Source organism: Apium graveolens, chromosome 11, assembly GCF_009905375.1.
Source record: "Apium graveolens cultivar Ventura chromosome 11, ASM990537v1, whole genome shotgun sequence".
Taxonomy (NCBI): Eukaryota; Viridiplantae; Streptophyta; class Magnoliopsida; order Apiales; family Apiaceae; genus Apium; species Apium graveolens.
Genome location: NC_133657.1, coordinates 192,401,311 through 192,414,010, shown reverse-complemented (window position 1 = coordinate 192,414,010; position 12,700 = coordinate 192,401,311). Strand labels below are relative to the sequence as shown.

The following is a 12,700-nucleotide window of genomic DNA, read 5'->3' as shown; positions in this document are numbered from 1 at the left end:
TTATTCCACGTTCTGTCTTTATTCTCTAAAAAACTCTTCTTATTCCATTCTCTTGAATATTCTATTTAAGAAGAAGACACATCTCATATTCTCAGATTACACCTAATGATTCCATGTTCTATCTTTATAATCTGAATCATCATTCTTGTTTTATATCTCTTGAATATCCAGTCAAACAAGAAGCTTAGTTGATTTGTAAACTTTCACATTACAATATTGTATTTGAATCGTGTATTATATCACTTTTCCCGGGTTGTGGGAGGTTGATTACAACAGGAAGGCCAAGTAGCTTTCTGTAAGGTAGCTGTATGCTAGGGAAAGGTTTCTTTCAAGTGGGTCAAGTTTGTAATCAAGGAAAGTTTGTAAGTACTTTGTTTTAAGTGGATATAATATATTCTCTATGCTAGTTGGCATGGGGACTTGGATGTAGGCCATAGACTAGGTGTAGGGACCGAACCAAGTGAAAACTTCTGGTGTTTTTACTTTTCAATTTTCAGCATTCTGCATTTCTTATTTCAGCATTTTACTTTCTGCAGTTAATTGAGACTGTCCCATTCTTTGTCTCATTTGTAAAGGGACCGTCCCATTTGCATAAGAGACTGTCCCATTTACCTTGACAGTTAGAAGATAATATTATCTATTGAGCCATCGAATTTCATTTGGTATCAGAGCAGGTGCATTTAATTCTCTTTTTAGTGTTTATTTTGCTAGCGATCCATGGCTCAACCAGATAGGTATTCAAATAATTATCCACCACTGCTTCATGGTGCTGAAAACTACAATGACTGGAAGTTTCGGATGAAGATCTTTCTCCAGCGTGACGCATTCGAATGGGATGCTGTAGAAAATGGTTTCACAATTCCGATGAAAGAAGGGAAGCCAAAATCTCTCAAGAATCTTTCTCCCGAAGAAGTGAACGCAATGAATTCCAATGCTAAAGCTATGAACTCACTTCTCAATGGCATGGTAGCTATAGAATTAAGAAAAGTTTCAGCATGTACTACTGCCAAGCAGATTTGGGATACGATCAAAGTCAGCCACGAAGGCACGTCTATGGTACGTGAAGTAAAATTAAGTATGCTAATGAGTGACTATGAAGGTTTCAGGTTGGAAAGAGATGAAAGCGTGCGAGATGCTCAAGGGAGGTTTCTGACGTTGATGAACTCTATCTCACTTCTGGAAAGGATCATTCCTAAATCTGAGATTAATAGGAAAATCCTCAGAGCAATACCAAAGAAGTTTGCTCCAAAGGTTACCATTCTGCAGGATTCAACACTGCTTTCGACTATGGATACTCTAACATTGTTCAGTGAATTGGAAGAATTCGAAAATTAGCTATGCAGATATGATGAAGAAGATGAAGCTCCTCGTAAGAAAACTCTTGCACTTAAGGCAGATGCAGATGAGTCTCCTGATGATTCTGATGAAGAGATTGCTCTTCTAACAAAGAAGTTTCATAAATTTCTTGCCAAACGGAATGCTTCCAAATGACCTATGAAGTCATGTTTCCAAAAAAGGACTTCAAATCTAATCCGAGCAAGGAGAGTAAAACAAATCAAAAAAAGGATACCTGTTTTGAGTGTGGAAAGAAAGGGCACTTCAAAAAGGACTGCTACAAGCTGAAGAACAAAAAGAAGGCATTAATTACCTGGAGTGATGATGAATCTGATGTGGAGATCGATTTAGATGATGAAGTTGCTCAACTTTGCTTTGCTGGACTAGAGGACAACTCAAGTGATAATGATGAGGTACAGAATATTAAGTATAATTCAAATATATCTTCGTCCATGTTGAATTTGCAGGTCCAGGTTAAGAAGTTAAAAGAAAAGAATGCTTATTTAAAACAAGCATTAAGTGAAGTTCTTAGTGAAATGGATGACCCCATGAAGGAAGAAGCCTTGGTTGCAGAGAACAAATCCTTGCTTGAAAGGGTTTCAAAACTTACTGAAGAGAATCTATATCTCAAAAATGAGATTGAGATGAAAGATGTATTCCTTGAAGCCTTGAAGAAAGAGTCAATATCTGTTGATCCAGAAACCGTTAAAGAAGTCAGTGCTCCTGATCCCCTGGTTCCTGAATTAAAGCATAAAGTCGAATAGCTTGAAAAGGATTTAGCTAAATGTTTCCATGCAGAAAGGAACTTTGAATGCTCTTCTTGGAGAACAAAAATCTTCTCTTGATAAAGGAGGTTTAGGATGTGAATCAATCAAGAAACGTGCATTTCAAGGAGGGTATAAGCGAGCTCCTATGAAATATAAGATGCCTTATGAGAAATGTCGAGATTGTGGCAAAGCTGGCCACCCTACATCTGAATCTAGATTATGTGGTATCAAGGGCCACCCTTCTAACTCATCTTATAAATCGTCTACTAGATATAAATCTTCTAATACATCTGTTAATATTGTCCAGATGTGGATTAAGAAATCAGATAGACATTTATATAAGATTTGTGATACTAACCAACCAGGACCCAAGGTTAAGTGGGTACCTAAGATATAAAGCAATTATTGCAGGTCTGTTTGAAGGTCCATGTTCCGCGAAATAAATGGATCATCGATAGTGGTTATTCACGTCACATGACAGGTGATAAATCCAAGTTTCTATCTCTAGTTGCCAAGGAAAGTGGATTAGTTACTCTTGGAGATTCAAACACCGTCAGAATATTGGAAAAGACACCATTGGTAATGACAGGTTTGCTATTTCTAATGTTCGTTTAGTTGATGGTTTGAAAAATAATCTTATTAGTGTAAGTCAACTTACTGATGTTGGTCATAAGATTAAGTTCGATAAAGATGTATGTTATATTGGTACTCAAACTAATGAGTTTGCTTTAGATGCCAAAAGGAAAGGAAATATTTTTGTGTTAGATTTTGATGAACAGCAGGAGGAAATTTGTCTTGCTACTGTTCAAGATCATCAGAATCTTTGGCATCAACGTCTAGGTCATGTTCACATGGATCTTTTTCGGAAGATATCTTCTCATGATCTGGTACGAGGTCTACCAAAGCTGAAGTACAAGAAAACAGAACCTTGTACAGCTTGCCAACTTGGAAAACAGGTGAAAACATCCTTTACTGCTAAGAATAAAGTATCAACTTCTGTTCCTTTGCAGCTCTTTCATCTAGGATCTTTTTGGTCCAGAAAGGTATGTAAGTTTGGGAGGTAAGAATTATGCATTTGTTATAGTTGATGATTATTCCCGTTTTACTTGGGTATTATTTTTACGAACTAAGGATGAAGCTTTTGTTGAGTTTAAGGATCTTATTACTAACCTTGAGACTAAGTATTCGTTTAAGCTCAAGACTATTCATAGTGATCATGGAGGTGAATTCGAGAAGGATTTCATAACCTTCTGCAAATCGAGAGGAATCACTCAAGAATTCTTAGCTCCTCGAACTCCTCAGCAGAACGGAGTAGTAGAACGCAAGAACAGGACTTTACAGGAAACTGCCAGAACTCTAATACATGAGTGTAAGCTTCCAAGAAAATTTTGGGTTGAAGCGGTACACACTTCCTGTTATGTTTTAAATAGAGTACTTATTCGTCCTATTTTGCTTAAAACTCCGTATGAATTGCTTAAGAAAAGGACTCCTAACATTAGTTATTTCGAGTATTTGGTTCCAAGTGGTTTATTTTAGATACTCAAAATAATCGAGGTAAGTTCGATACAAAATCTACGGAAGGAATCTTCTTGGGATATTCTACTATAAGCAAAGCTTATTGCGTTTATAATTCTGTCAAGAACAAAGTAGAAGAATCCATCAATATTGCGTTCAATGAATCCTCAAGGAATATATCTCAAATTGATGAAGACACTGCGGATCTATCGTCTCATTCCCAAATGAGACAGTCTCATTCTGAAAAGAATCAGTCTCATTCTGACAAGTCAAACAGTCAAGACTCTCCAGGTCTATCTCAGTCTTCTGACAATTCTTCAGGATCTACTCAAGCTTCAGATGAATCTTCTGGTTCTCCAAAGACTCCCGATAGTGTTTCAAATGTGAATTTTGTTACTCCTCCGGGTAAATCTTCACAAGCGGAAATGAGGCAGTCTCTTTTGAATGAGACAACTCCCATTCATTTCCAGGAAGACAATTCTAATGAGGAAGAGATGAGTAATATTCAACTTCCTAAGTCTTCTAGGACTGTGAAGAATCATCCACCAGATAATCTTCTTACTGATTTAGATCAAGGGATTTCTACTCGAAGCAGACTTCATAATCTATGTGCATTCTGTGCTTTTGTTGCTGAATTCGAACCAAAGAACGCTCAAGAAGCAGTTGCAGACGAACCCTGGTCTGTTGCAATGCAGGAAGAATTGAACCAGTTCGAGCGTTGTGATGTTTGGGAACTCGTCCTACCTCCTCAGGATGCCAAGATCAGTGGTACTCGTTGGGTTTTCAAGAATAAGAAGGATGAAGATGGCAACATTATTCGAAATAAAGCTCGTTTGGTTGCTGAGGGATACAACCAGCAGGAAGGAATCGATTACTAAGAGACATATGCTCCAGTAGCTCATTTAGAAGCTATTCGAATCTTAATGGCTTTTGCAGCTCACAAGAAGTTCAAGCTTTATCAGATGGACGTCAAAAGCGCATTTCTAAATGGCTATCTTAAGGAAGAAGTCTACGTGAAGCAGCCTTCAGGCTTTATTCATGAGAAGTACCCTAACTATGTTTACAAGCTCAAAAAATCTGTCTATGGATTGAGACAGTCCCCTAGCTGTTGGTACGAGCGTCTCAGTCAATTTCTTGTGAACAATGGTTTCATTCGTGGTACACTCGATCCAACTCTCTTTATTTTCCATAAACGTGATAACTTTCTTTTCATTCAAGTTTATGTTGATGATATAGTATTTGGATCTTCTAACGAAACTCTGTGTAAGTGGTTTTCTGATTGCATGCATAAGGAATTCAATATGAGTTTGATGGGTGAATTGCAGTACTTCCTAGGTTTGCAAATTAATCAGTCTAATGCAGGAATATTTATTCACCAAGGCAAGTACATAAAGGATTTACTCAAAAGGTTTGCACTTGATTATGTCACACCTAAATTAACTCCGATGAGTACTTCAGTTAAGCTTACAAAGGATGAACAAGGTACACCTGTAGATGTCACTAAATTTCGAGGTATGATTGGCTCATTGTTATATTTAACTGCCTCACGACCTGACATTATGTATAGTGTATGCTTGTGTGCTCGTTTTCAATCTCAACCTAAAGAATCTCATTTGAATGCCGTTAAATATATTTTTAAATATTTGAAAGGTACGAGTGACTTGGGATTATTTTATCCAAGCTCCTCTTCCTTTGACTTAATCGGCTTTTCAGATGCTAACTATGCAGGGTCACAGGTTGATAGAAAAAGCACAAGTGGTGCTTGTGAATTTTTAGGAGATTGTTTAGTTGCATGGCATAGTAAAAAGCAAACTTCAGTAGCTCTTTCTACCGCTGAAGGAGAGTACATTGCAGCTGGAAGTTGTTGTGCTAAAATTTTGTGGATGCTACAAACATTGCAGGATTTTGGAATTTCTTATTCAAATATTCCTATTTATTGTGATAATACCTCTACAATTAATATCTCTAAAAATCCTGTCATGCATTCTCGTACTAAGCATATTGATCTTCGTCACCATTTTCTATGAGATAATGTTTCTAAAGGTAATATTGAGCTTATTTATATATCTACTGAGAAACAGCATGCAGATATCTTCATTAAGCCTTTAGCTGAAGATAGATTTTGTTTGATGCGTCGAGAACTTGGTATGTGCTCCTTGTGTGATTAATTCTTTTGTCCCTTTTATGATGTTGAGGGGGAGAAAGAGTTGTTTTTCGATTTTGAGAGTTTGATTATGTACTGATTTTATTTGATTTTATACTTATTGTTATATCTGTTGCATAAAGATATAATCTACATATGCTATTTTGTTGTTACTAACATCTTGAACAGAGCTTAAAGTGTTTTTGATAGGGGGATCAATTTTTCTCCTTGTCATCATCATAAAAGGGAGAGAATGTTGATTTGCAGATTTCTGATGATGACCTAATTCAAGATGTACATAGAGAATGCAGATTATGGGACTTAGTTGTTGTAAGTGACAGGGTTTGGTATAATTCTATTTTACTGGGTAAACAAGTTTCTCTTCAAAACAAACTCTATCTTGATAAACCTATTTGAACTATTCTAATCTTATCCTTTCTAAGGTTTATCTTTTACAACCAACTAACAGGTTGTTTTAGAAAGACTTATTCAAATATTTTCAAACAATATCTCTTCTTTGTTTTGAAAATCAAACCCGTTAGATTTGTGTGTATAAATAAACATCTTGTTTTTCAGATTCAATAAGAGTGCATATTCCACGTTCTATCTTTATTCTCTGAAAAACTCTTCTTATTCCATTCTCTTGAATATTCGATTTAAGAAGAAGACACATCTCATATTTTCAGATTACACCTAATGATTCCATGTTCTATCTTTATAATCTGAAACACCATTCTTGTTTTATATCTCTTGAATATCCAGTCAAACAAGAAGCTTAGTTGAGTTGTAAGCTTTCACATTATATTATTGTATTTGAATCGTGTATTATATCACTTGTCCCGGGTTGTGGGAGGTTGATTACAACAGGAAGGCCAAGTAGCTTTGTGCTAGGTAGCTGTGTGCTAGGGAAAGGTTTCTTTCAAGTGGCCCAGGTTTGTAATCAAGGAAAGTTTGTAAGTACTTTGTTTTAAGTGGATATAATACATTCTTTATGCTAGTTGGCATGGGGACTTGGATGTAGGCCATAGACTAGGTGTACGGGCCGAACCAAGTGAAAACTTCTGGTGTTTTTACTTTTCAGTTTTCGGCATTCTGCATTTCTTATTTCAGCATTTTACTTTCTGCAGTTAATTGAGACTGTCCCATTCATTGTCTCATTTGTAAAGGGACTGTCCCATTTGCATAAGAGACTGTCCCATTTGCCTTGACAGTTAGAATATAATATTATCTATCGAGCCATCGAATTTCAATCCTATCTCCATGAACATCTACAAACTGACTATCACTTGTCAATATATCTCTAAACGCCCTCACACAAACTTCAGAGACTATATTCCTGACACTCTCATTGACCTTACTCCGTTTGTCCCGAAAGTAGAGAACGTTGATTTCACGAGAGCATAACATCTGAAGCAAACGAGGATCAAACAACTCTTGACCTACGTCTTTGTTCTCCATCCACATAAAAAATCAACAATCTCATTTGCAAGTTGGTTAATCAAATGAAATGGCCAAGAAATTACTCTGTGGATAGCATTCTTGCTATAACAGATTCTTTCCAGCCAAGATTAAGAATGCCACCACAAACATAGATTCATCAACGTTACGACCAAGTTTACGGACTAGCCTATAAAAAAGTGTCTGGTCGATGGTATGGTAAAGATTAAAATGTTGGTCGCTAATATTTTTATCGAAATACGAAGCTGGATCGTACAAGGTAAACCTATGCTTAAATTCATAGAATTCAAACTCAGTCTCCATTGCCATGACTTGAAAAGAATTACAGGTATATATAGGTGATTAGATGTGGGAGCAAGATAGAGGAACTTGAGAGGAAACAGAAACAAAATGTTTAGAGACTAATTTGAAGAGGAAATGTGAAGAGTTTGTACCAGTAAGAACCAAACATAGACAAGAGCGCTCATCTACAGCAGAGACTTGGTGTGAATATATAGGGTGTATTTGACCCACCAGTCGCAACCTTTCGGAGAGGCCGCATCTATTCAAATTTGTTAGGGTTTTTTGGTGTGGTTTTGCTCTCAACGGCTATGTTAAATCTTGTGGTTGTTCTTTCGGTAAATATCTAATGTAGTGAACCGGACATTTCAAGAAATATTTTGAAATTGATTAGAATGAGAATATGCGCCATTTATCTTTTTCTTTTTTTGATAGAAAAATCATAAGATTTATGAAGAATAAATACATATAATATTTTCAATTTACTCGGTTTTACATAAAGATCTGGCTGATAATTATTCTACAATTATAAGCTTAAATATAAGTCAGGGAACATTTCTATATCTTGTTAATTTACTAAAATATTTTTCGTGTAATTCTCTTTTTTTCTTAAAGAGTCATGTATTATTTAAATTCTAAAATAACCATCATAATTAACAATAACTTAATATTGTATAATTGTCATGCACATGGTATACTTGAAATGCATATATGTTTGTTGAAAGCTTTGCATTTGAAAAATCAGAAACCATTCGTCCAAACAAAAAATCTACATTATTCGAAATATTAGTTGTGCACAATAATTGCCCACATATTATACGTTTGATGGCTATGGATCTCTTTGTACATTCCATTACATTATTTTGGTTAAAAATATTCAAAGGCTTCCTCTACCAATTGCAAATACCAAAGGCATCCATAGATCCTTCTCAATCCAAGACACCTAGAAACCTATTTCTTGGATTGGATTAAAATCTCCCCATCAGTATCCTTCCGGCACTTGGACCAATCTATCGTCCAATGCTTCACTAGTATGTTCACTTAGTAATTTTTGGTGCAGGTAAGCAGTAAATCCAATTCTTTCCACGGTAATTGGTGGCGAACAGAGGAATCTTGTTCATTTAAAAATAACAATTGTGCAGTATAGTAGTCAAATGACTTATCTTACTATATTGTACCAAAATTATAAATTTGAAATTTACTCAATGGAAATGGTAAAATATATTTCAATTCATCAATTGTATGACGAGCTACTTACTATAATTATTGCCACTTTTTAATTATATCTTTTAAGAAGATAACTTATATCCAAAATTATCATCCTCTTTACACGAAAAACCGGCCAACGCAATTCTTGTGTCTAAAATTTTTAATTCAATACTAAGGAACACATTACATAAGACAAACCTGTAGTCAAGTCCCAATGAAACCCAGACTGAAAAGGAAACCGACCAAACATATTGAACACAACCCCAGAGAAATCCAAGAAAAATTGAAGTGAACTCGGTTTGGTATCTGCAACAATCTCATCTTCCATCATGACTTCAATTGTTATCAATTTGTCTTACTTATTAAAATATCTGATACACTTACTAGTTGTTAATTTCTTGTTCTCCTAAATTCCTCTCCACGTCCTAATTCTTACAATTGTGATGTTAGTAATGATCTTCATACACAAGCTACGATTGTATATTTGTTGTGTGCATCAGTTGTGTTTTGGTTGTTAACTTGTCCAGAGTTAGTTAGCTAAAAAATTACCATTATATAGCATCTCAAACTATAGATCTCTTGTTCTATATTTTAACTATTATGATAAAATCAATGCACCAATGTCTTGTTATATGACCTAATTAAAAATTACATAAATCATCATATATTATCCCAATCCATGTCATATAGATTAAATCATGATTGTGATTTTCAATTTGGTCCTTGTTCCTAAACATTAAAAAAATTGATTTTGGTTGGGGTTTTTATGTTGGTTTCACTTTGTTTGATAGAGACTCTCTCACACATTTTATGTTTCTCTGATGTGATGGTATTGGATTGTCAAGTAAAATTCTTATGTTTGGTTTTATTGGTCTTATCATCCTTTTTTATTTCTTGTGTTTACGACTGGGATAGGCATAGGTAGATGTGTACCTTTTTTCACGTGTCTATGATAGAATAGTCTTAAGCAAATATGTACACCTTTTCAGTATTTCTCATCTCTGTATTACACCCCAATCCATATCGAATTATCAAATTCTCATAAATTCAACAATTACTGAATCATTACTAAAAAATTGAACATATAATTCGAACAAGGGCATAAATAGGGTCTGTGTAATGTATGCCCATATTATTGCGGAGTTTTTTTTTGTATATGCACGGGGTTCATTATAATTAATAAGTAGAAGCCAATGAAAATTTACCAACTCATATTTTATCTTGTGTCATATAAAAACCGCAAAAAATAGGCCATCAAGGTCAAGACGTATGAACACATATAATTCTAATAAAATTCGAATATTTAGGAATTTGTACCAGTTTACTAGATGAAAATCTACAATATACACACAAATAACCAACAATTGAAATATTGATTTGTATAATACTTGTTGACTTCCTCAAAGTATCACAACTCTAGAATCCTTCCATATAGACAGTCGCGTAATTTCCTGTCAAAAGTTGAATATGTTGGCTAAAGCAGATATTTTATACATCATGTTGGACGTTTCTGATCTGTAATGAAAAAATGGTTTCATTATTAACCGTTAATAAACTTAAAAACTCATTGTAAGGCTGTAACATGTAGGTTCATTGATCTTCACTATATCACTTCATCCAATTTGAACCAACTTACACTCAAACTTTTTTGAAAAATTCAATTTATACAAAGTAAATTCATCTACCAATTTGGACCAACTTACACTCAAACTTTTTTGAAAAATTCAATTTATACAAAGAAAATTCATCTACAAATTTATTGGGAAATATCGGGAGGTTAGATAGTGTAATGTACAAATCTCGTTGTGTGTCCTCAACAAATTTGACAATTGGATATTTCTGATTTGCAAGAGCTTTAATGACAAATATAGTATTTTTGCTATTTTGTCGCATGCCTTTTGAACGAAAATGAATTGGTCAATGTTAAAACAAGGTGATCAAGTACAGTTAGTAAATCATAACAACCGATCTAAACACCAAATACAAACATATAAAAAAATTAAGTAGTCACGATCAAGATGCACAAATACACAAATAATAGTAAAAAATAAAATTTAATATATATATATATAGATATATGTTTGTGGGTGTGTTCGTATGAATATGCACACACAAATAATCGACAATTGTATCGGATATATCTATACACGCACACACTCAAATAACGGACAACTATCTTAAAATTTTATTAGTTTTCATGGGAGCTCCTAAGTCCACAATTTATTCCATCATTCCAAGTTCGGACACAACCATCTTATTTTCAAAATTTAATATCGGGAGCATCTTTATTATTTATTATTTTGAATAAAATATCATTATAGATTATCACTTTTGTGGGTGAGTTAGGGTAGGTGGCCGAGTAATAGGTAAAATAAATATTTTTATCATGACTATTATATTATTGTGATATTTGTGCACAATTAGTAAAATTACTTGTACAAGAAAGGATGAATATAAGAATTAATGTTCATGTTTGTTTTTTCTTCTTAATTCTTCGAATGTAATTAACACAAAACAAAGATGTCTGAACCTGTTTGTATTATATAAATTAGGATTACAAACTCTATGAAGGATGGAACAAACATCGATAGCTACTCTATGTAAACTAAATAAATCATAATTTAGAATAAGTTTGGAAAATAATATAAGGAAAAACAGAGAGTATTAACTAACAATATTTATTATAACTTTTTTCTATTAAACAATAAGTTCAATAAATTACTTGAAATACCCGACTACTTTATGTGATCTTTTTTAGTTTACATTAAATATTTTTTTCTACTCATATGAGTTTACTCTCATATATAGACTCTGACAAAGTTCTAGACTATACATAGACTCTAGTTGCTCGTCACGGGTCTAGATTATGATTTTTAAAATATATTTATTAAGTAAAAACTTTGATTATGTGGAGAATATGTTGTGGACATCTTCCTTATGTTTGTTAACGGTTAGTGTGTATCTTTAAATTAGAATTCATGGTAGGAAAAAGAGTCTTAGTATTGTGCAGTATTATACTAATTTATAATATTAATCAAAATTTTCTATATGTTATTCTGGTTATAAATATTACTTATCATATATCATTTTATATATATGGGTTGATTTATTACGAGTAACTATGTACTTTAATGAGACTGATAATTCAATTTATTTCATATAAAAAATTCTTAAGATAATAGACTTGAACAACTTGATTTATATGCTTGAAAAATACAGGTTTTCAATATTAAACAGTGGTGAAACATTTACCACATGCTACAAAAAATTTTAGGGCTTTTCTGTAGGGTTTTCTTCCAAACAGCTATGGAATCGATGTTCCTTTTGGCAAATTTCTGATGTAGTGAAGTGCATTGCAAGAAATATTCTGAAATTGATTGGAATGATAATATGCATTTATGGTTTTCTTTTTCATGAAAAAATTATAAAATTTATGAAGAATGAATACATGTTAATATTTTAAAATTATTTTGTTTCTATACAAAGATTTGGTTGATATTATTCTACAGACAAACTTAAAATGTAAGCAGAGAATCATCTTTATCTTTTACCTTACTAAAAAAAATTCGTGTAATTCTCTTTTTTCTCAAAGAGTCATTCAATATATATAAATTCTAAAATAACTATTTTTCATAATTTAAAAAATGGTATGTATAATGTGTGCCCAGATTAGTCACTATTTGAATTATTTAGATACATGTTAACATTTTCAAATATTGTTATTTTTCGGTTATTTGTTACGTGTCAAAATGCGCTTAATTGCTATCGGAATTAATTATGTTAAATAGATCTGCATCAGTTTGCGTGCATTAGCATATTTTATAAAAAAAACTCAGACTTCATTTTAAATTCATAAAATATTTTGAGTTCTTAAAAGTTATCAGACCGGAAACCGAACCGACACCTCAAATCATACAAAATTGTAGTTGTAGTTTTATAAATCATGGGAAAGTCCAAATTTATATTATTGATATTTTGAAATTGATAATTTTTA

The 12,700-nt window shown here is 33.3% G+C and overlaps 1 pseudogene; it reads right to left on the bottom strand.

Annotated features, from left to right (window-relative positions):
• LOC141696352 (stromal processing peptidase, chloroplastic-like) overlaps positions 1-12,700 on the bottom strand; it is a 28,887-nt pseudogene that overhangs the window by 5,130 nt on the left and 11,057 nt on the right.